Source organism: Coenobita brevimanus, chromosome 88 (assembly GCF_032717465.1).
Source record: "Coenobita brevimanus isolate Jiangsu-jjx chromosome 88, ASM3271746v2, whole genome shotgun sequence".
In the NCBI taxonomy this organism is placed as follows: domain Eukaryota; kingdom Metazoa; phylum Arthropoda; class Malacostraca; order Decapoda; family Coenobitidae; genus Coenobita; species Coenobita brevimanus.
Window position 1 is genome coordinate 16355628 of NC_137041.1, and position 24424 is coordinate 16380051.

Below are 24424 nucleotides of genomic sequence, written 5' to 3' on the forward strand. Positions count from 1 at the left end.
CACATGTAATGGCTTTTCTGAGCTACATCCCAGTTCGTTTCTAATACTTATTTTCTACAGTTTTCTGTACACAAGTTATCAAAATTATGTTTATATATTTCAGTTCCTCATCGTGATTCTTTTTTTTTTTTTTTTTTTTTTTTTAATAACAGAACGGAGGAAGGAAAAACAAATGGGTAGAAAAAAATAATCCATACACCAGATTATTGGTATCCTCTGTTCATAAAATATCTGTAACAGTTAGATTTGAACAGTTGTGGGTTGAAATTTGGAGGAAAACAACTCTGGGGAAGAGAGTTCCAGAGAGATGCAGTTCTGGGAATGAAAGAATTCTGATAGGCAGAAGTTCTGCAGTATGGTTGAGTGACATTCCAGTCATGAGCGCTACCAGATGCCCGTGTAGCACGAGGGAGGGCATGAAGAGGTGGCACCATGGACGCAACTTCGTCTGAGCATTTGCCAAAAAAATATCTGTAAAATAATGCAAGGGAGGCAACATTCCTTCTTACCTGCAGGGGAGGTAGTTTATATGTAATGGCAGGGTTGTTAATGATTCTAACGGCTTTGTTCTGTTAAACATGTATTATAGTTCTTTCACATTAACTTGATCCACATTTTCATCTGTTTGTAGCTTTCCTCACGAAGCCCAGTGACAAGAAAAAAATAACTATACGACTTCAACATCACTTCTTCGTATCTAGCATTATTTTCTAGTGTTAATCTGTTGTTACAAATTCGCATTCAAGATGGCGAGGCAGCAGTAGAAAAGGTAAAGTAAAGAGTGAAGTTATTTCTGGTTCTCCCATTTTCTGTTCACCGGTTATCATTGTTGGGCAGCTCGATCTTTGTGTTTTTTTAGCTGAGGCATTTATGAACATAGTTTCTTTTCCTTCTCCCTTCTGTACAGCATTTATCAAATCTGTGCGGCTTGCTTTTTATTGGCTGTTATTTATGATCATGTAATAGTTTTTACTTTTTTCTAAACTCTAACGACAGCAGCAGTAGCAATCAAAACATATGTCAAATGTACTACGTCACGCAGACTTGTGAACTGGTCACTCGGACAGTTTCTCAAATTTTTTATTTTCCTTTTCTCGTTTCTGGATCTATTTCCCACCTACACTGTTAGTGAAAAAGAGGGTTAGGGTGATGATGATGATGATGATGATGATGATATTGATAAAGATGATTTTTTTTTTTTTTTTTTTTTTTGCTCATTTGAGTAATATCTTCTCAAAAAAACAAACAAACAAACAATAATTGCTATAATGTACTCCCCAAATTCCCTCATTGAAACGGATGGTCCAACAAAGATACTTTTTCATTTGCTAATTACTGAATTCATCGTTGTATTCATATTGGCTTAGGAAATTTTAAAACAATTCTACACTAGCGATTTATTTAGCCACGACTGCATCTAACTCTTGATGTAACGCCAGAGTCATCGCTGTTTTAACGTGAGCATTACAGTACAGTGAATAGTTAGTGTTCTAAAAGGGATGTCAACGTGATGTTTGGATATTTACCGTTCATGCTGACGAAAAAACACTGTGGAGATTTTTTTTTTTTTTCTTTTTTTTGTGATGGTGAAATCTTATGAGGAAGCTGCAAACATATTTACTTGCTACGATCATTGATTTCCTGGCACAGAACTTGACAGCCTTGCCGTCGCAGGAACACAAAAATAGCCTAAAAAAAAAACTTTAAACATTACTGGTTACACACACACACACACACACACACACACACACACACACACACACACAAAGCAATAAATGTGAATAGAGTGCATCTGCAAAATACATGTGCACTGTGCCTTTCACATTTCAGGAACGAAGCCATCCCAGGAGCACAAAAGTGGCTCAAACACTCCCTTTGATGGCCATACATCCGATTCTGGACCAGTCTGGTAATTGAGATAAAGGCTTCATCAAGGCCTTCAACACGAATGGTGTTTCGTAAGTTAATATCGTATGGTGGCTGAAAAATACATTGTCTTATGGCGAGTTTGTTGTCATCTGACCGAACTGGGTCACTCTCGCTGCTTGAATACTAAGTTGTGGCTGCGTGAAATTTGATGAGCCTTATTTATGAAGCGAGTATGGGTCTCCCTGGTTGGTAGTCAAAGTTATCGTCCAACTGGACTACCGCAGACTAACGACTGAGCTGAAAGGAGTTAGGTATTTTTGCCAGGTGAAAACAAACCGACCGTAGAAAGGTGGGCAACAGCATCATTAATACAACCTCTGCAGGTGGGAGGGCAGTGACAGGGGGGTGAACTGTTCATCGTAAAAGTGTGACATCGATCCTGGTTCGGGCAGAGATATCTTTACGAGTTTAAAATCGTCATTCATTTCCACAAGACTCACCCACATGTCATAAGAACAAAATTGGTCTTCAGTGACATAGTCTTGGCATATTTCTGTATAACCAGTTCGTATTAGTGTCCAAGGAATTGTACAAGTGAGCATGTGAGGCAATCTGTGAGTGTGTAGAAGGATTACTGGACCTTAGGGTACACAGCGTCTAGTGTTTACTCCAGGTCAGGTAAATATGAACTGAGCGTCGACATGAGGTCCTCTACGTTAACGTGTTTTGAAAACAATATATCCATGAAATTCGTGTAACGATATCAGTCCGTGAGCAAGTTGAAACAGAGATACGAGGCAACCTTGTAAGAATATAAGATTTACTGGTTCGTCAGCATTTTTTCCTTTTTTTACTAGGATAGATTTTGCAATGCATGGGGGTTAGATATAAGCGTTCACTTATCCCTTCACAACAAGATATCTGCCTTAACATTAAGTAATTTCGTCTGGTTGCAACAAGACTGAAATACATAAAACTAGCATGGGACTAAATAAATTAAAACGAATAATATCGTCTAGACACGGAAATAATAAACTGTAAACAAACAATCTCGGGTATTGTATTATTTATGTTTATTTTGCTTCACTTCACTGAGGTAAAATAAGCAGAAAAAATACAATACAGGCAAGAGAGAGAGAGAGAGAGAGAGAGAGAGAGAGAGAGAGAGGGGGGGGGTTGGGGGGGTTGCTGTCGTGGCTGCTGTGATAATGTGGGACTGGGCTGCCTTGTTATAATCAATGGTGAAGAATGAGGTCAAGAGAACGGCTGTAAACACATTTATATTGTAGAGAGAAGGCAGCGACACTCTGGTGGAAAAATATGAAGCAGAAAATTTAGTAAGTATGGAAAGAAAAAAAGTATATATATATATATATATATATATATATATATAGATATATAGATAGAAATATATATATATATATATATATATATATATATATATATATATATATATATATATATATATATATATATATATATATATATATATATATATATATATATATATATATATATATATATATATATATAATATATATATATATATATATATATATATATATAGATAGATAGATAGAAAGATAGATAGATATCCATCACCCAATCCTGTGTTACCCGATGAGGAGCACAGAAGCCCGGGGCTAGGCAAGTTTAAGATGAGTGACAAGCCTCACTCATCCCTGAGTGACATTACGTGAGCAGTAAATCCCAACTACCCCTGGGAAATAAACATACGCGGGCTCAATCTGATTGGAGCGCCTCAATCACCCATTAAATCACCAAGCGTCATGATTTGGTTATATAGTTACCACCCGGCGTAGTAAATGGTTTCCTGGTGTGCAGGAAACCATTTGGTTTATCACTCAGTGAAGAGTCGCCCATAAGGAGAAGGAAGAGGAAAGAATAAAGAAAGAAGAGAGGAGGGAATGTAAAGTTACCCGTAGGCAATAGGAAAAGGAAAGAGTGAAGGAAAGAAAGACAGAAGAGGAAGAAAGGAAGAGATGAAAGAGCAGACACCCAAAGCAGAACTACATCGAGTGAGTGGATGGTGACAGCCCCCACCTACCACCATTTTATATATATATATATATATATATATATATATATATATATATATATATATATATATATATATATATATATATATATATACAGTATATACCGTATACTTTTCAGTCCCAAAGCCAACATAGGTATGTCATAATCAGAGTAACAAAAACATGTTTGCCTCTCTTATTGTGCAGTTTGAAGTGCCTCTAGTGTATTTTATTACGTAAAATTGTCCCGATATGTTAACACCAACACCATATGTAGTGAAGTACAATGGCATAACTATACAGCCAGCTTATAGAAACTGAGAATTTACTTCAAGACCCTTAAATGTAAATCAGTCCATCTAGTTAGGCATCACAGGGCTGAACATGCAAAACCAGGCACTTGGACTTCAAGACTTCCTGCAGCCAAGCAAAGGATGTTAATTTGTAGAGACATTAGTAGTAGTGGTAGTAGTAGTAGTAGCAGTAGGGATTGTATACAGTACATCCTACTAGTACGCGCCTATATAGGCGGCAGAGGACGTCGCGTATTAAGAATTCGCGTACTGTGAATACGTAAACTTATGGGAAAAATTACATATGGGCAGCACCCCCCTTCATGGGCAACCCTTGAGATGCCTTTCAGACCTAAGTATTGTACTATACAGGGAAACTATCTAAGACATATTACCTAAGATAAAGTAAACCTACAAGATTATGGCTTTACTAGGTAAATCATTGGTGGTAGGTGGTGGCGACCATCATCCACTCACTTGATGTAGTGCTGCCTACTTCTTCCTTAACCTTTTTCATTCTTTTTCTGTGCCTGCCCTCCTCTCTTCCTATATCTCCCATCTTTCCTGTCACTACTTACTGCCCTTCTTTCCTTTACAGGTGGCTTTACATTGAGTGACAAGCCAAATGGTTTCCTGTAAGCCAAGAAACCATTTACAATGCTGGGTGGTAACCATATAACCAACCCATATGTGCTCCCTACTTGTCAACAAGTGGATTGGTGGAAGGTTAGTGCCCCTTTCTGTAAAACCAATAACTCAAAGTCAAATGGCCACCCCTTACGGGATTATGGCGTCTGCCAATAGATACAGTAAAACCTCTACAATTCGGTATCCTTCAAGTTGGAAACTTCTACAACTCGGGAAGGCTCCAAAATATTCATTTAAAAAATCAAAATTCAAAAATTCCCAAAAATGCACACGTGAGAGGAAGAGAGTCGGCAAAAACCCCCCAACTCGGTAAGATGCCGAGTTGTACCGACATTCAGCAAGAGTAACCCGGCATCACGTGTGCCTGGGGATGTAAACAAAGCCTGTTGTGCGCCACATGTGGGCCAGTTTGCCTTCGTCCGCCGCCCGTGTTGCATTCTCTCCTCACTCGCTTCGCTTGTGACTAAGTGTTACGCACTCTTAAGTGGACTGTACCTCCAGAAGCTAACCATGGCGTCTCCCAGTGCTACCCCAGTGTTTAGTGAATAAGTTCTGTACATTAATGTTTAGGTGTTTAGCCTTTAGTTCCCCAGTATAGTACAAGTCATAAATACATTACAGTATGGCCTTTATAGTGTTAATTGTGCTTTACATAGTGTACTGTGTCAAGTACAGTGCAGTAAAGATATGCCCAAAAGTGATCTTGAGCCCCCCTAACACTCCAAAAACTACCAAAAGTCCTCCTCCATGCCTGCAATACACCCTACAACTGCGTGGAATCATGGTAAGGCAGCTTTTACTGTTTATTGTAAAAACGTTTAATTTTTTTCCATTTTTTCCCATTTTTTCCTTTTGTGTGTGTGTGTGTGTGTGTGTGTGTGTGTGTGTGTGTGTGTGTGTGTGTGTGCTGGGGGGGAACTTAAAGTTCATCCGTACAACTCGGCAAATAGGCTAACTCGGCAAGGCTTGCACATGTATTATGGCGAATTGTAGATGTTTTATTGTAGATAGATAGATAGACTTTACCTGTTATCATTTTTGGGGGGGCAGTGTTGCATACTCGGGGTAACCCCATATTTGGGCCACTCTTTGCTGCCCGTCTCGCTTACAAGGAGTTCAATTCACGTACTAATAAAAAATACACTAAAACAAAAAATAATAGGTCCTCGCGTACAAGGGGGATTGCATACTCAGAACTCACGTACTGTGGAGATGTACTGTATTTTGTGTACCTTGGTATTTGGTTACCTACTTGAAGTCAGGTCATAATCTCAAGAATAACTACTGTAAGTTGTGTTCAGTTTTAGTTAGATTAAAATTAATGATAGGGAAGAGAATTATCACTTTAAATATTATTAAACTCTTGATATTTCCTCTACTACAGCTATCCTTTAAAATGTGATAGAGTTTCAATTTTAGTAAAACCTCATTAACGTTAAAATAATCCCTTTCAGCTTTTTCAAGTTCCCTCTACTACCTCTGAATTTAAAGGGACAGTCCATTTTAATCTGCAGCAGTAGTAGTAGTAGTACCGGTAGTAGTAGTGGTGATGGTGGTGGTGGTGGCAGTGGTGGTAGTGGTTGTGCATTTTGTGTACCTTGGTAGTAGGTTAGCTACTTGAAATGTTAAGTTACACTCTTAAGAATAAGTAAGTTATGTTCAGAGTTGGCTAGATTAAAATTAATGATAGAAAAGAGAATTATCCCATTAAAAAAAAATAATAATTTTTGATGTTTCCTGTAGTGCAGCTATCCCTTAAATTGTAAAGGAATTTCAATTTTGGTTAAACGTCATTAACGTTAAATAATCCTTTTCAGCTATTTAAAGTTCCCTCTACTACTCTAGAATTTAAAGGTACAGTCTATTTAATCCATTAAAAGGCAGAGTTTATACCATTAACCCCTTAACCGCGGGACGTCACGAAATCGTGACGCTTGGGAGCAAGGGATCATACCGTGGGGCGTCGCTTTTGTGATTCTGTGTTATTTTGAATTCACCCGGCCTTCCAAGTGGGGGCTTGTATCATCTATCAGTACTGCCAATGTCCAACACTAGTCAGCACTCCTAATCTCATCTGTACTCCCATCCATTGTTGACAATTTAGCCATTTCTCCCCGTTCTTGATTCCCCTCCCTACTCCCCCCTCCATTACCCTATCCTCTCGCCTGCCCGGCCGTGCTACGCTAAGTAAATCTTCCCTGGAATTTTTCACTGATTTCATCCATTGAAATAAGCCCTATGCCCTATTCTTATACCAAATAATATATACAAGAAAGAAATAAGGTAAGTGAGAGTGCCATACACCTGGAATTGTCTAATTATCACCTGACAACACCTCACGTGCACTCGTTCGCTAAATTTCGCTGTTTATTTCCCCTTGAAATATGCCGTATAATCTATTTTCATAATAAATATACACATAAGGAGGGAAGGGAGAAGCCTAAGTGATATTTACATTCACCTGGAACTACCTAATTTATAATGTATTGTCTAGATTTCCTGCCAATCATTTCACTGCTATATATAGCTGTTTCAAGAGGCTAACATTGGTAGTAATGAATTTCCCTAGGTAGGCCACCACCCAGGCCCACCCTTATCAGTTCACTCTCATCTTCTAACGTGGAGGTACGTCAGTTCACTCTTGCTAGCTTCAGGGACTTTTCACCCCCATGCAAAGGGCCCTGTGACCTTTACCCCCTACTAAACCTCGTGTGGAAAGAGGTAAAGGGCTGACAATTGATAAAAGAGTGACTACGATCTTTCTATTGAGTAAAATAGTGCAAGTGGAATTGTAAATAATGTGTAAACAGCAAGTGAAAGTAATGAATGTAAATATACGTGAACAGTGGAAAATAGTTTTATAAGTTACTTCAAGTGACAGTGCATAACACAGTGTAAATAAAATAGAAATGTAAATAACGTAAATAAAATAGAGAACGTAAATAGAAATGTAAATGAGTAGTATTATAAGAATACAAGTATATACCCTAGGAGTAATGAAAGTGAAAGTTTCACTCTAGCATGTCTGATTACTATCAGTTATGAGAGTGAAGGTGAAAGTGACATTCACTCTCAATGCTAGTATACAGGACGAGAAAGTGAATGCTACGTATTTTACTGAAAGAAATTGAATCCCTACAGTGACAATAAACTAATACTATTGAAGGAAGCTTATGGATAAAGACTGTAGATATATATAAGTGTTATATAGTAATAGAAATATAAAGTGTGAGGGGTTTTATGAATAATAAATGACAGAGTACCAAGAGCGAACTAGCGCAAGTGCGACGGTCAGACGAGCTCGTAATTTTCATTGCTTTCACTGTGGTTTTTTTTTTGGAGTATGGATCCCAAACTACTTGAAAATCATAGAGTAGTGTTTATAGTGTTAATATCTGGCTGTGGTAATCATATTACGGGTTGTCGGGAAGTGTAAAGTGGAGACTTCGTTACCCAACTTCAGAGGTCTCCACAAGTCCTACGGTAACCGACGAAGGCTCAACAAACATTCCAGGAGAAAGCTGAAGGTATGTGCCATAAGCATATGTAATTTTAATATTCTAGGACTAATAACTGATTTTTGGCAAATATTTTTTGAGAGTCTGTCGGAGCCCGAATAACCCCGCGGTACAAGCAAAACATTGGTAAACATGCCCGCGGTGTAGGGGTTAAGAATTTTAGGAATGCTTTGGACTGAAATTGGGGTCGGTGATGTAAAAACTCACAGACAATGGTTCCCGGTATTACCTCACTCGTACATCAACGCTGACCTACTCCTTGGGTGTGATGTACTGACTCAAGCCCCCCTTATTTGGAACGGCAAAAGGAGAGTCATGGAATGGGAAGGCGCCTCTTATATAGTAAATCACATCCCTCACCAGAAGAACAAAGTCTAGAAAGTAAAGTTGAACCCAGTAGTGGTCATGAATCCATCACAACTTTTCACTCAAATCAATCTCCTTACGGTGGAAAGGCTTAATCCCTATCAGTCCAAATTTGTGCCCGTCCATGTAAGAGAAGACTCAGGAACTAATTTGATTGCTCACCAGCAAGCCAAATTCAGTCATAACAGTCACTCTTATCTAGTCGAAGTAAGTTCAGATAACACCATATACCTAACACTTGTTATGAGTCCATATTATATTTACAAATCATAATAGATAGACAGATAAATAGACAGATAGACAGCTCTATGCGAGCCTGGGAAAGGGAAATGATCTTGCAAGTTAACTGAGGAAATGCTGACGACAGATTAGGAAGTAGCAATGTCAGGAGATGATGCAGGTAGTGTGTTAGCGAGATAGCAGGGGAACAAAGCCTAGTGACATACACACATACTCACACACAGGTTTCTGGGACTTTCCAACCACAGAGTAACACACGTGACACGACCCCCGTTTCACCAGAATTTAGGAAAGAGAGCTCAGAAGGAGGCTAGCAATTGAACTGACAGGTAGTGGAGAGAGTGAACAAGAGAAGAGGGGCTCAACTAGACTTACTTATTATATTGTCTCTGTAAGACATACCCTGCTCAACTTAGATTTCTCTGAAGATAATAAATGAAGATCAACTCACTGTATTCATCTTTAATTCCTACTACAAGAAATCGAGAGTGAGAACTAAACCACAAAACTTCTCTACAAGTAACTACAAAGTCCTTTTTGTGACATTTGGTGGCAGCGGTGGGATACAAACCTCGTCTACGTATCTACAGTGAATTCCTACAAAATATCAAGATTGAAAACAAAAAAATACCTCTCACAACCAACAACTCACAACCAACTCCTGACAATATTCTCTCCAAACCCCCCTCCGTCTCCACGATCATCACGCTGATTTAGAAGTGATCACAGGACGCCTTGCAAGTAGTTTAACTAAATACTGATACAAACAATCTTGCAATTTCTACGACGAACCAACAAACTACAGCCATCTACAATCAACTACAAGTAACAACTCCACGAGTCGTCTGTATAATCTTCTACACGCTCCTACAAGTAGCGGCAGTCTTCATCCCACAATGAGTAAATCACAAGAGAAAAGGACCGAGAAAACATCGAGAAAGAAACAAAACAAACAAACGAAGAATGAGACACGACTCACAGCTCACAACCACCAGACTTCACCCTCCTCTCTCTGCTACATCCATCCAACCTCCACCGCTGACGCAGGAGTGAAGAGGTCAAGACGACGAAGCAAATACCAAGCCCATATTCACAACTCATCTTACTCACTCATCTTCACTCAAGTTACTCATCGCTACTCATTTACTCACCACAGCTACCAGTGTGAGAAGTCGACGTCACCATACGTATCAAAGTGTGTCTGACACCCCACAACACGTCAATCAACCCGTGAAGAACAACGCTATCACCACGTGCAACACCACTCACACCATTTCCACTGCGGTAAAAATTAGTGAGTTACTTCATTTATACAATACACAGTGAGAGACAAAAATCTTCTGCCAAAACATATAAAACGTGCTGTATAGTTACAACTTAAATACATATACCTACTTCAATTATCTTCATAATTCAATCATTAAATACTTGCACCAACAATAAATATTCTACACTGTATATATTCATTCATTTATTATAGCATTTATTTACTACCAACGAGTGTTACCATTTATACCTACATAAAATACATGTTTCATACATACAGCTATACATTATTACATCTACAAAGTGATAAAGAAAATATACCATCACAGTTACTCAGTGAGCGATTAAAAGAACTGTATTAAAAATTTATTAATTAAAGCTACCTTGTGGAAACAGATAAATTAAGTTACAAGGAAAACCAGAGAAAAAAAAAATGGCCAACACAAATGACGTTAGCAAGAATGAACATCTTCAACACAATCGTGAAGACAAAGATTTCCACACAGTGCTGACACGTATATTGCCCACGATAGGTACAAGTGAAGAACAAGTCAGTGTATATTGTTAATACTGTACATAGTGTATATATATTTTTTATATAAAATAACAAAATATGGGGCTATATATCATTTTCAGTAATATCTGTGCAATATAAACTAAACCTTAAAAATATATATATTTTTTATATAAAATAACAAAATATGGGGCTATATATCATTTTCAGTAATATCTGTGCAATATAAACTAAACCTTAAAAAAGGGTCCCAAGGGAATTAGCCAGTAATTATGCAACCATGAACAACACAGAAAAAGCGTACACAAGCGAAGAAAAACAAACTATAGAAAATCAATACATACAAAAAAAAAAAAAGAAAGAAAGAAAAAGTAAGAAAGAAAAAAGAAAGAAATAGAGTAAGATCACATAACAAACAAATGAAAATAAGTGTAAGTGTTACTACAAATGCCAAAATACCACATAAACTACAAACAAAAAGCAAACGGTTGTCTCCACAAGCTATTGGCATGGCACATCATATCATCGACCGCAGCATATGTTAGGACTGCAATTATTACAATTATGTAACTACAAACGATATGTAACAATTATGTAACGACAAACGATTGCATTATATTACACTTGCTACAAATATGTAACGACAAACGATATGTAACAGTTATGTAACGATAAACGATTGCATTATGTTACACTTGCTACAATTATGTAACTACAAATAATATGTAACAATTATGTAACAGTTGCATTAACAAGATGTAACTTTTATGTATCTTTAACTACAATTATGTAACTACAAACAATATGTAACAATTATGTAACAGTTGCATTAACAAGATGTAACTTTTATGTAACTTTAACTACAACTATGTATCTACAAACAATATGTAACAATTATGTAACAGTTGCATTAACAAGATGTAACTTTTATGTAACTTTAACTACAATTATGTAACTACAAACAATATGTAACAATTATGTAACAGTTACATTAACAAGATGTAACTTTTATGTAACTTTAACTACAATGATGTAACTACAAACAATATGTAACAATTATGTAACAGTTGCATTAACAAGATGTAACTTTTATATAACTTTAACTACAGTTATAAGGCCAACACAGTTATGTAACAGTTGCATTAACAAAATGTAACTACAATTATAAGGCCAACACAATTATGCATTACCACAATATTATGTACAATTCATAAAATGTTACAATTATGTATTACTACAATGTTACTACAATGTAACAATTACAATACAATTATGTAATAATTCACAATGTTACAATTATGTATTACCACAATGTTACTACAATATTATGTAAAGTCATACAATTATACCACAATTCTGTATTACCAGAATCATCTTACAAGTTGGGTGAAATATTAGACATTACTAAAGGGATAACTCAATATGTAATGTAATAACCTAGCAGTATTACCATTGCACAATTAAATGCGTACGTCTGTTATACATACACATCTTACAAAATGTCATACAACAACCATTGCATTTGTTCAATTATGTATACAACTTGTTTAAAATGTAATATTACTTGATCATTGCAATTTACTATGAATATTACATGGATACAATATTATAATCAATATTATATACTAACAGATTAGCATAGGTCAATGATAATTGCTGTCGGAGGACCTTCAGCGGCGTGGCCGAGCAATGTTATGAGTCCATATTATATTTACAAATCATAATAGATAGATACATAAATAGACAGATAGACAGCTCTATGCGAGCCTGGGAAAGGGAAATGATCTTGCAAGTTAACTGAGGAAATGCTGACGACTGATTAGGAAGTAGCAATGTCAGGAGATGATGCGGGTAGTGTGTCAGCGAGATAGCAGGGGAACAAAGCCTAGTGACATACACACATACTCACACACAGGTTTCTGAAACTTTCCAACCACAGTGTAACATACGTGACACGACCCCTGTTTCACCAGAATTTAGGAAAGAGAGCTCAGAAGGAGGCTAGCGATTGAACCGACAGGTAGTGGAGAGAGTGAACAAGAGAAGAGAGGCTCAACTAGACTTACTTATTATACTGTCTCTGTAAGACATACCCTGCTTAACTTAGATTTCTCTGAAGATAATAAATGAAGATCAACTCCTTGTATTCATCTTTAATTCCTCCTACAAGAAATCGAGAGTGAGAACTAAACCACAAAACTTCTCTACAAGTAACTACAAAGTCCTTTTTGTGACATACTCACTAATGCCACTAAGCAGGAAAAGACATTTAAGAAGAGCACGATTGTTGGGTCTTACGAGAAAATCGACAACCCTCCCTGCAAAATTAACACCACCACCCAAATCCATAATGACTTGCTGCCACAAAACGATCAAGTGAGAGAGAGCGGGACGTGTGAACAGAGGTTAAAAGAACTCATTGAGAGGGAAAAATGGCCACATCTCACCAAGGCTTAACATAAAGACCTGTCACAGTTAATACTCAGTAGTGACCCCCTTTTCATCCTTGACGAGAAAGAGTTAGGGACTATCAGTGCCCCCCCCCCATGCATATTAAGGTGGCTGATCCCCAGCCCAGTTGTGGACCAATGTACCGTTACCCTGAACAGACCAAGCCAGATTATTTTGGACATGCTCCAAGACATGGAAGATCAGGAGATCATAGAACGATCAACAGCGGCCTGGTTATCACCTATAGTACTAGTGAATAAAACCGATGGGAGTAAACGGATGTGCTTAGACTACCGACATGTCAACAAACATCTCGCCACTGACATTTATCCTCTTCCTCAGTTGTAAGAATTAGTGGAACAAGCAGCCGGTCATCAATACTATGTCACCCTCGACATGCGAGAAGCTTACTTCCAAATCATGCTAGATGAAGAGAGTCGTGACCTTACTACTTTCAGTGAAGGAGTTACTTTGTATAGATTCAGACGGCTCCCATTTGGTCTTAACTGCTCCCCTGAGATCTTTTCCAGGCGGATGGCTTCAGTACTTACGCCACTCCTGCAGAAAGGATGGATCATAAATTACCTGGATGACTTGATTCTTTGGGCTTATGACTTTCCTACTTTACTAGATCGCCTGAGGCAACTTTTCCAACTACTCTCTGAAAATGGAATAAAACTAAATCTTACTAAGTGTACATTTGGTCTTGAATAGGTTACTTTTATGGGTCACAAAATCTCAGCAGATGGAAGTAAACCCGACCCAAAGAACGTAGAGGTGATCTCGAAGATTAAAGCACCCACTACAGTGAAAGAAATACGTTGTTTCCTAGGCATGTGTGGTTTCTATAGAAAGCATAACGCTTCCTTTGCTAGAATTGCTGTGCCTCTCACCAACCTAACTAAATCTCGAGTAACATTTATTTGGACGGACAAATGTCAGAAAGCCTTTGAACATCTAAAATCTTGTCTCATCAACACCCCTGTCTTGGTTAAAGCTCAGATAGAACAACCATTCATTCTCGCCACCGACGCCAGTACCACCCATGTTGGTGGAGTCCTGAGTCAGATTCAATCAGACGGGACTAACAAACCAGTCGGGTATTTCTCTAAAAAGTTGAACCCCTGTGAGACTCTATTCAGTGACAGAAAAAAGAGGCCCTAGCTGTAGTTCTTGCATGTCGTAATTTCCATCATTATCTGTGGGGTGCTCATTTCACCTTTTTAACTGACCACCAACCTCTCACTAGTATATTCAAACGCAAGACTAAATCACCTTGAATGAACCGGTGCATACTAGAAATGCAAGAATATAATTATAACATCCAGTACCTCAAAGGTAAGAACAACTTTGTAGCAGACCAGGTGTCACGCCCAGTTCGAGTAGTAGTCCGTCCACCTGAAGCCACCTGGCTTGGGTTAGATCAAGAACAAATGAAGGCCCGCCAAAAAGACGAACCCCTGTGGGAAAAACTAGCGCGATATCTTGAGAGTGGAGCAGTCCCGACCAAACGACTGCCCAAGGCTACTTTATATCAGTTTGCTCTCGTAGATGAAGTTCTATATTTTGTGAGAGAGAAGGCAGATGGAAGCCTGCATTACAGTCTCATAGTCCCTCGTGTGTTAGTTAAACAAGCGCACCAACACACACATGAATTGTCAGGTCATCTTGGGCAAAAGAAAAGTGTCAAGAAGACAGAGTTACACTCTGCAGAATCTCAAGGTTGATGTATGTGAATATGTTAAAAAGTGCATTACTTGTCAAAGATTCAAAGGGGACACTGGATTGCAGCAACAGTGGAAAGAACTGCCTGCAGTGAATAAGCTATTGGAGAGGATTGGAACTGATCTTACTGATATGGTCGCTGGAATCCAGTGTTACCGATATATCCCTACAGTAATAGACCATTACAGTTGCTTTGTTAGGTTCTTTTCTCTAAAGAACAAACACTCTACACACATAACAGACAAACTTTGGCAATACGTGGCAGATTACGGATCACTTCACAGTATTGTCCTGGATAATGGAGGTGAATTCACCAGTAGAGACTTACAGAAATTCTGCCAGCAACATCAAATCACCTTATACTACACGACCCCTTAACATCCTCAAGGCAACGGTATCACAGAGAGGATGCACCATACCCTCAAGTCAGTCCTCTTGCCGTACATCAAGGACACCCCCTTTGTTGGCCCCAACTGCTCCAACCATGTCAGATTGTCATGAATCAGGCTATTCACACCTCAATGGAACAGCAGCCATACTTTGTGTTCTTCTCCCGCCATCCTCCCAGACTGGTGAATGCACGACTTCCCTTCATTGATGGCAAATAAGACGAGTTGGCCATTGTGCACACTATCATCAGGGAAACCCACCAGAAAAACATAGCACGCCGGTACTGAGACTAGGCAAATAGGAGAAGGAAGAATCAGACTGTCGGGGTGAGCTTGGTGTGGGTCAAAAAGGAAGCAGTGGTGCCAGGTACATGTCGGAAGTTAAATGTGAAGTGGGATGTTCCCTAACGTGTAGTGGAAATGTTGTTGGACGGAGGTGTATATATAGTGGAGAACGTCTTTACTGGAAAACGAATACACAGAGCTTCAGGACAGGTGAAACCTTATCATGGTAGTGAAGAGTGGCTGTTAGAACCACTAAAAAGTGCCTTGACGCCTGACCCGGTAGATGAACAATTACCACCCCGTGAATGATGGCCTCCTCGCCGACTCATTGAGAAATGTTGATAAATCTGTGAGGGCTAAAGAGTGTAACGGTTAATGGAATAGATAAGGAAGTGTGTGCAGGTCGGCCTGGATGAAAATTGACTGCGAGGAGCTAAGGTTTCAGGGAGAGAGAAAGAGATTGAGATGGGCTCAGCCCAGTTCAGTGGGGATACTACAAGAGCTCTACTTCAAGGGGGCAGGACGCGTCTACCCCTCACATTACAATTGACACAGCCTAGAGTGTGGTCGCGACTTCAGAACCTGTCAAGTGCTCGTCAATCACCAGTTGGATGGCTGGAAACGAAAGTATCAAATGGAAGAAGTGTTAGTAAGACTGAGTGACAGCGAGTGTGAATGGGAAGTGACCCTGGGACGATCTTGGCAACGAGTGTACGAGTCGACCCAGCTGGGTGACTATGCCACTTCTCAGGCAGAAGGTTAACTGGGGTGTCTCTTTACCACTGGATACATATATATTGTTTTGTGTAATAAATTCAATAGTGACGTGTAACGACCCCCGAGGGTACGCGGTGTATTATGTGGACCGACAGGTGCCACTTAATGTGAGGAGAGTGTCAAGGTAAGGTGTGTTTAAAAGGGGACTCTCAGTCATGTCGGTAAGTCTGTCCAGTCCACACACGCATCCTTGGAACTTGTATTAGTGCTTGTGTTGAAAAGACTTTGATGATGAAAGTTTGCTTCCCAGAGGAAGGACCCATGTAGTCCCAGTAAGTTAGGTTAAGACGTAATATAAATGAAACTTAGATGTAAGATAGTTGTAATTTAGTAATTTAGTATAAGTGTGAATGATTATAATCTACTGTAGTATAAGTGTTCTATAAGTATAATATAAGAATGATTATTACATCGTAGAGATAAGTTAGAAGGGAACATCTGTGTATTATGTAATTGGCATTAAGTATTACATCAGCCGACCACACTCCCTCCTCCCTTCCATAAAACATGCGGGTAGCGGAGTTTGGCGAACATTTAAATTGGCTTATAGTCTTCATAACCTCTTAATTGAGTAAATTCAAAGATATCTTTCGGTCTCAATCCATTTTAGTGATAGAGATGCTAATTGAGAAAGTACCAGAAGGGGAAGAAACAGTCCATAATATTCTATGTTTAGTTACCTCGAAATATCGATCGTTGTACATTCCCACGGTGAGTTAACTGACAAATAGCATTTGAACATCATTACGAAGACTTGATATTAAGTGATGTGATCATTATCGATACTGCTCAAATATTCCCCATCGTCGTGTAATCTTCGTGAGATACGATAAACCCTAAAGAAGTCAATTCTCAAAAGGGTAATGCGAGACATACTTGTTAACGTGAAAGCTGTAACCTGAAGTTAACATCCTCGAATGCAATTGGACCACTTCTTCCGGCTTATATAAGGGCAGGGCACGTTTTGTGTTCGTGACTCAACCACTGCTTTTCGTCTGATCCACAGGCTAGTGTTAAAGCCTCATAATTCCCCCCATCCGTTGTTTCCAAATTAAAAGTTATAGAGAATAGAGTGATTAATAGTGTGTTCAATAGCAAAGTTCTTGTGTGACTCAACCACTGCTTTTCGTCTGATCCACAGATTTTAACATCAAATTAAGTCGCAAATTGCCAAACGCATCACCACACTTACATACCATATAAACCCTTCCCCCCCCCATTCATTGTGTTAGGCAAAGACCTAAATCATTGTACCTTAACCTAAGTCGGGGAGTTTTCTGTATTATAAGTCACAAGGGAAATAATGTAATCGAAGTTTATTTCATTACTCTATAATGGTTACCTAATTCTCGGAATTTGTGTATTAAGTTAAGGTGACCAGACTTATTGGAGCTAATAGCGGGACACTGCCACATATATATATATATATATATATATATATATATATATATATATATATATATAGATATATATATATATATATATATATATATATATATATAAAGTGTTTATATATATATATATATATATATATATATATATATATATATATATATACACACACACAAAAAGTGTTTATATATATAATATACAGCGCTGCACCTTACCCAGAGGCTGCACATCAAACACTAACGTCTCACACGTGCGGTACGGTGACTGGGCCGACCAAAGTTTCCGGTTAGTATTACACACTGTATATTAACAATTCGGTATTTCATTTGGTTTAGATTATGCTTAATTTTACTATTTCATCATAATTTCATAAAAGAAGGTTAGTAATTTTCTAAAAGCGGGACATTTAAGATAATTTGCTTAAAAAGCGGGACATTTAAGTCACAGTTAAAAAAGCGGGGCAGATGTCAAAAAAGGCGTGACTGTCCCGTCTAAAAGCGGGACTCTGGTCACCTTTATTAAGTTAGGTCATTTTTGGGTTTTACCATTAATTGAGCAGAGTGTTATGGTTAAGTCTCACCATTGATGTGAAAGAGTTATTGTTGGAGAGTGGTGGAGGATGTATTATTAAGTGGTCTTTATATCGTTTTAGTATCATCCCTTCTCGAGTCCCTCAGTGACCAAAGAGAACGACTTCCACTCATAACTCGTATGGTCTTTCTGTTTCAAGTGTTATTAGATCAATGTCAACTAGGGAAGTGAGTCTATGGAAGCATTCATCTGATTTTGGGTATGGTTGAAATCAATGCAATACTCTTTAGAATTGGGTTTCCAACTACCCTTCTTTGATGGCTATGTACGGGGCGGGCCGCAAGGTGTACTAAAGGGGAATAATACCTCAAGAACCGAAGCCTACCTAAAATTCATGCTAACCCGTTCAGTATGATATCTGATCCTACAGTTTGTACAGAAGTCGGATATTCATTGGTATTTCTTTCGGAGTAAGGGGATTTAAACACCCCAGTTTGTTTTGGCTTTACACTAGAAACAGGCTCGGTAATTTAATGGCAGCCACGTTGGTAAGTGAAAAGTGTTATGCTCAAGGTCAATACAGTGACGGCTAGCCATAAAGAATATCACGCTACCACACCTCCCATCCTCCATAAATTCTAATACAACCTTGAAATGAACAAGGACAACTAGGACCGGCAAAGAAACTTCACCGGTTACTAAATTCCCTTTACCATCTGACACCATTAAAACCCCAACTTTAAATTCAGTGCGCATCCCGGTGATTTACACACCAACGCTACGCGGTGATACAAGAAATTGTTGTAAGAGGAGCGATTGTAGTGACAGCAAAGTTTTTCTGGGATCAGAATCATGGTAATATTACTCTGGTGTCATAAGAGTGAGATATGATTGAAATTCTAAAACAATACACTGGGGGCCAGTGGTGATATATATATATATATATATATATATATATATATATATATATATATATATATAAATCCATAGCATTACACTGGAGTTAGTGGTGAGATATTCACTTAAAAGACTAGGACAATACACAGGTGATATATATTAAAAATTCTTACCAACACATTGGTGGCTAAAGCGGTGGGATAATGAATATTCTCCGTAACCAAAGTACACCAGAGGCCTGCCTTATCTTATATGGTTAACAGTCCCAGGTAATATGCTAAAACCATCTCTAGTAGGCCATAGCCAGATTCCTCGATCGTTGGAGATCTCAGGTGTAGAACTAAGAGTATATCGAGCCCCTGGAGTGAGAGCAAAAACATTTTTCTCAGATCATCGTATGATCAGGGTGGAGGATAAATTGTTGACTGTAAATAGGGGACATGTGGTGAGGCAGGACGCAGAGACTGAAAGTGAATGGGCATAAGCCATAAGTGACGAAAGATTCTCTCATGTAACGAAGTTGAAGGGAGCGCTGAATACCCCCTATTGTCGAAGGTGGATTCCTCCTTCCTCTTTTCGTTAGGAGTAGGCGTGGTACTGCCAGTTGTAGATCTAAGTCTGAGGAAAGGGAGGATGAGCGATCAGTGAGGAATAGAATAGCGAGAGAGCTAGAAGAGATGGAGCCCCCACTACCCCCTGCCAACCCTTTTCAACCATCACATTCAAACCCTCACTCGTTCATGAGATTGAAGGAGTAGGTTCACACTAAGCCCCAGGATATTCCAGTCCTGAAATTCCACCAGTTGCAAGGACTTGATGCAATGGCCAGATTAGAAATGTTCTTTGAACTTGTGGAGCAATGCGATGCAAACGATTCCACCTGCATGCAGATCACTAAGATTAGGGTCGGTTCGGAGTTAGCCATATTTATACACAACCATAAAAGAAATAATCGAGCAGACTCCTGGCTAACACTTAAACATCTCCTTAGAACAGAGTTTGCAATAGAAGTTAGTGTCGATCGTGCGTGGCAGGAGTTGGAGGCGATGAACTATGATTGTGGAAAATCACCCCAGGCTTTCACCCATAGATTCACTTGTCAACATGCGGTAATCGAATCAAAGTTCCCTATTGAGAAATTTCCTAATCGAGACTGACGAATAAAGAAGCTGTGGTATGGCTTACCTGCCGCTTCACGCGAGAAGCTGGAGGGATTTCTAGATGATGAGTACTCATTGTGTAAATTCCTTGACCGTATTTAACATGAACGACAGTTACTAGAAGAGAGGCAGATCCCTCAAGTCAACACAGTACAGGTGAAGGATAGTAATAACAGGGTAAAAGCCGGTGCACGTTCCACCCCCTCCATTCCTGAAGGCCCGGCCAGTAATATGAGTGTGCTGGAAACTGAGAATGAAATGGAAGAACTGAAAGCCCAAGTGCGGGAAGTAAAAACAAACTTAGAACGTGTGAGTAAGAGGCAAACGAGCGATCAGGGGACCCCCCGTTGACAATATTGTTGTCAATGCCAAGCAACATCCAACACTCTACAAGAGTGCTGTCGGAAACCCCCACCCGGTCACTGTTTTGACTGTCACAGACCCGGATGTCATCAGGGAAACCGCGGGTGCCCCAGACGTAAGCAGGAAGCCTCAACCCGGGCTAACTCCAACACGAACATTTCCCAGGACCCTAGTCTGAGAATATGACTAGCTGGTGGTCATACCTCTCCCACCATTAGTATCATTGCCAATGGGAAGGTGATAAAGACACTAGTTGATACAGGCAGCAGTTACACGCTAATAAGGGAATCGACTGCCAAGTGAATAGGAGGAGAAATAAATTCACGGCGAAACCCTCATTGACTACAAGGAGTCACAGGTGCCCGTTTAAGAATTTTGGGAATGCTTTGGACCGAAATTGGGGTCAGTGATGTAAAAACTCACACACAATAGTTCCCGGTAATACCTCACTCGTACATCAACGCTGACCTACTCCTTGGGTGTGACGTACTGAGTCAAGCCCCCCTTATTTGGAATGGCAAAAGGAGAGTCATGGAATGGGAAGGCGCCTCTTACATAGTAAATCACATCCCTCACCAGAAGAACAAAGTCGAGAAAGTAAAGTTGAACCCAGTAGTGGTCACGAATCCATCACAACTTTTCACTCAAATCAGTCTCCTTACGGTGGAAAGGCTTAATCCCTATCAGTCCAAATTTGTGCCCGTCCATGTAAGAGAAGACTCAGGAACTAATTTGATTGCTCACCCGCAAGCCAAATTCAGTCATAAGAGTCACTCCTATCTAGTCCAAGTAAGTTCAGATAACACCATGTACCTAACACTCACTAATGCCACTAAGCAGGAAAAGACATTTAAGAAGAGCACGATTGTTGGGTCTTACGAGAAAATCGACAACCCTCCCTGCAAAATTAACACCACCACCCAAATCCATAATGACTTGCTGCCACAAAACGATCAAGTAAGAGAGAGCGGGACGCGTGAACAGAGGTTAAAAGAACTCATTGAGAGGGAAAAATGGCCACATCTCACCAAGGCTTAACATAAAGACCTGTCACAGTTAATACTCAGTCATGACCCCCTTTTCATCCTTGACGAGAAGGAGTTAGGGACTATCAGTGGCCCCCCCCACGCATATTAAGGTGGCTGATCCCCAGTCCAGTTGTGGACCAATGTACCGTTACCCTGAACAGACCAAGCCAGATTATTTTGGACATGCTTCAAGACATGGAAGATCAGGAGATCATAGAACGATCAACAGCGGCCTGGTTATCACCTATAGTACTAGTGAATAAACCCGATGGGAGTAAACGGATGTGCTTAGACTACCGACATGTCAACAAACATCTCGCCACTGACATTTATCCTCTTCCTCAGTTGTAAGAATTAGTGGAACAAGCAGCCGGTCATCAATACTATGTCACCCTCAACATGCGAGAAGCTTACTTCCAAATCATGCTAGATGAAGAGAGTCGTGACCTTACTACTTTCAGTGAAGGAGTTACTTTGTATAGATTCAGATGGCTCCCATTTGGTCTTAACTGCTCCCCTGAGATCTTTTCCAGGCGGATGGCTTCAGTACTTACGCCACTCCTGCAGAAAGAATGGGTCAGAAATTACCTGGATGACTTGATTCTTTGGGCTTATGACTTTCCTACTTTACTAGATCTCCTGAGGCAACTTTTCCAACTACTCACTGAAAATGGAGTAAAACTAAATCTAACTAAGTGTACATTTGGTCTTGAATAGGTTACTTTTATGGGTCACAAAATCTCAGCAGATGGAAGTAAACCCGACCCGAAGAACGTAGAGGTGATCTCGAAGATTAAAGCACCCACTACAGTGAAAGAAATACGTTGTTTCCTAGGCATGTGTGGTTTCTATAGAAAGCATAACCCTTCCTTTGCTAGAATTGCTGTGCCTCTCACCAACCTAACTAAATCTCGAGTAACATTTATTTGGACGGACAAATGTCAGAAACCCTTTGAACATCTAAAATCTTGTCTCATCAACACCCCTGTCTTGGTTAAAGCTCAGATAGAACAACCATTCATTCTCGCCACTGACGCCAGTAACACCCATGTTGGCGGAGTCCTGAGTCAGATTCAATCAGACGGGACTAACAAACCGGTCGGGTATTTCTCTAAAAAGTTGAACCCCTGTGAGACTCTTTATTCAGTGACAGAAAAAAGAGGCCCTAGCTGTAGTTCTTGCATGTCGTAATTTCCATCATTATCTGTGGGGTGCCCATTTCACCGTAATAACTGACCACCAACCTCTCACTAGTATATTCAAACGCAAGACTAAATCACCTTGAATGAACCGGTGGATACTAGAAATGCGAGAGTATAATTATAACATCCAGTACCTCAAAGGTAAGAACAACTTTGTAGCAGACCAGGTGTCACGCCCAGTTCGAGTAGTAGTCCGTCCACCTGAAGCCACCTGGCTTGGGTTAGATCAAGAACAAATGAAGGCCCGCCAAAAAGACGAACCCCTGTGGGAAAAACTAGCGCGATATCTTGAGGGTGGAGCAGTCCCGACCAAACGACTGCCCAAGGCTACTTTATATCAGTTTGCTCTCGTAGATGAAGTTTTATATTTTGTAAGAGAGAAGGCAGATGGAACCCTGCATTACAGTCTCATAGTCCCTCGTGTGTTAGTTAAACAAGCGCACCAACACACAGATGAATTGTCAGGTCATCTTGGGCAAAAGAAAAATGTCAAGAAGCTGCAGAATCTGAAGGTTGATATATATTTTTTTTTTTATGTGTCTGACTCTGGGCATAGGCTTCACAGCCTGCTATCAAGGTCCAGGAGTCCCCCTACATACCATACATCTCTACATGTCACCACTTCGGCGCTAACACCCATCGTCCATATTGAATACATGCTAGGGATGTCTCATACAGGACTGGTGTATTGGTATTAGCGGGGGTATTTTTACGACATGTCGGTGGGTCTTCTGGTAGATCAGTAAAGCTTGATTTAATGAAATTCAAATCATTAAACTGTTCCCTGCCCCAGCCGGGATTCGAACCTGGGTCCGCTAGGACTGCAGGCCACCTCTCTACCGATTGAGCCACCGCCTCCCCTAATGTCTGTGAATATGTTAAAAAGTGCATTACTTGTCAAAGATTCAAAGGGGACACTGGATTGCAGCAACAGTGGAAAGAACTGCCTGCAGTGAATAAGCTATTGGAGAGGATTGGAACTGATCTTACTGATATGGTCGCTGGAATCCAGTGTTACCGATATATCCCTACAGTAATAGACCATTACAGTTGCTTTGTTAGGTTCTTCCCCCTAAAGAACAAACACTCTACACACATAACAGACAAACTTTGGCAATACGTGGCAGATTACGGATCACTTCACAATATTGTCCTGGATAATGGAGGTGAATTCACCAGTAGAGACTTACAGAAATTCTGCCAGCAACATCAAATCACCTTATACTACCCGACCCCTTACCATCCTCAAGGCAACAGTATCACAGGGAGGATGCACTGTACCCTCAAGTCAGTCCTCTTGCCTTACATCAAGGACACCCCCTTTGTTGGCCCCAACTGCTCCAACCATGTCAGATTGTCATGAATCAGGCTATTCACACCTCAGTGGAACAGCAGCCATACTTTGTGTTCTTCTCCCACCATCCTCCCAGACTGGTGAATGCACGACTTCCCTTGATCGACGGCAAAGAAG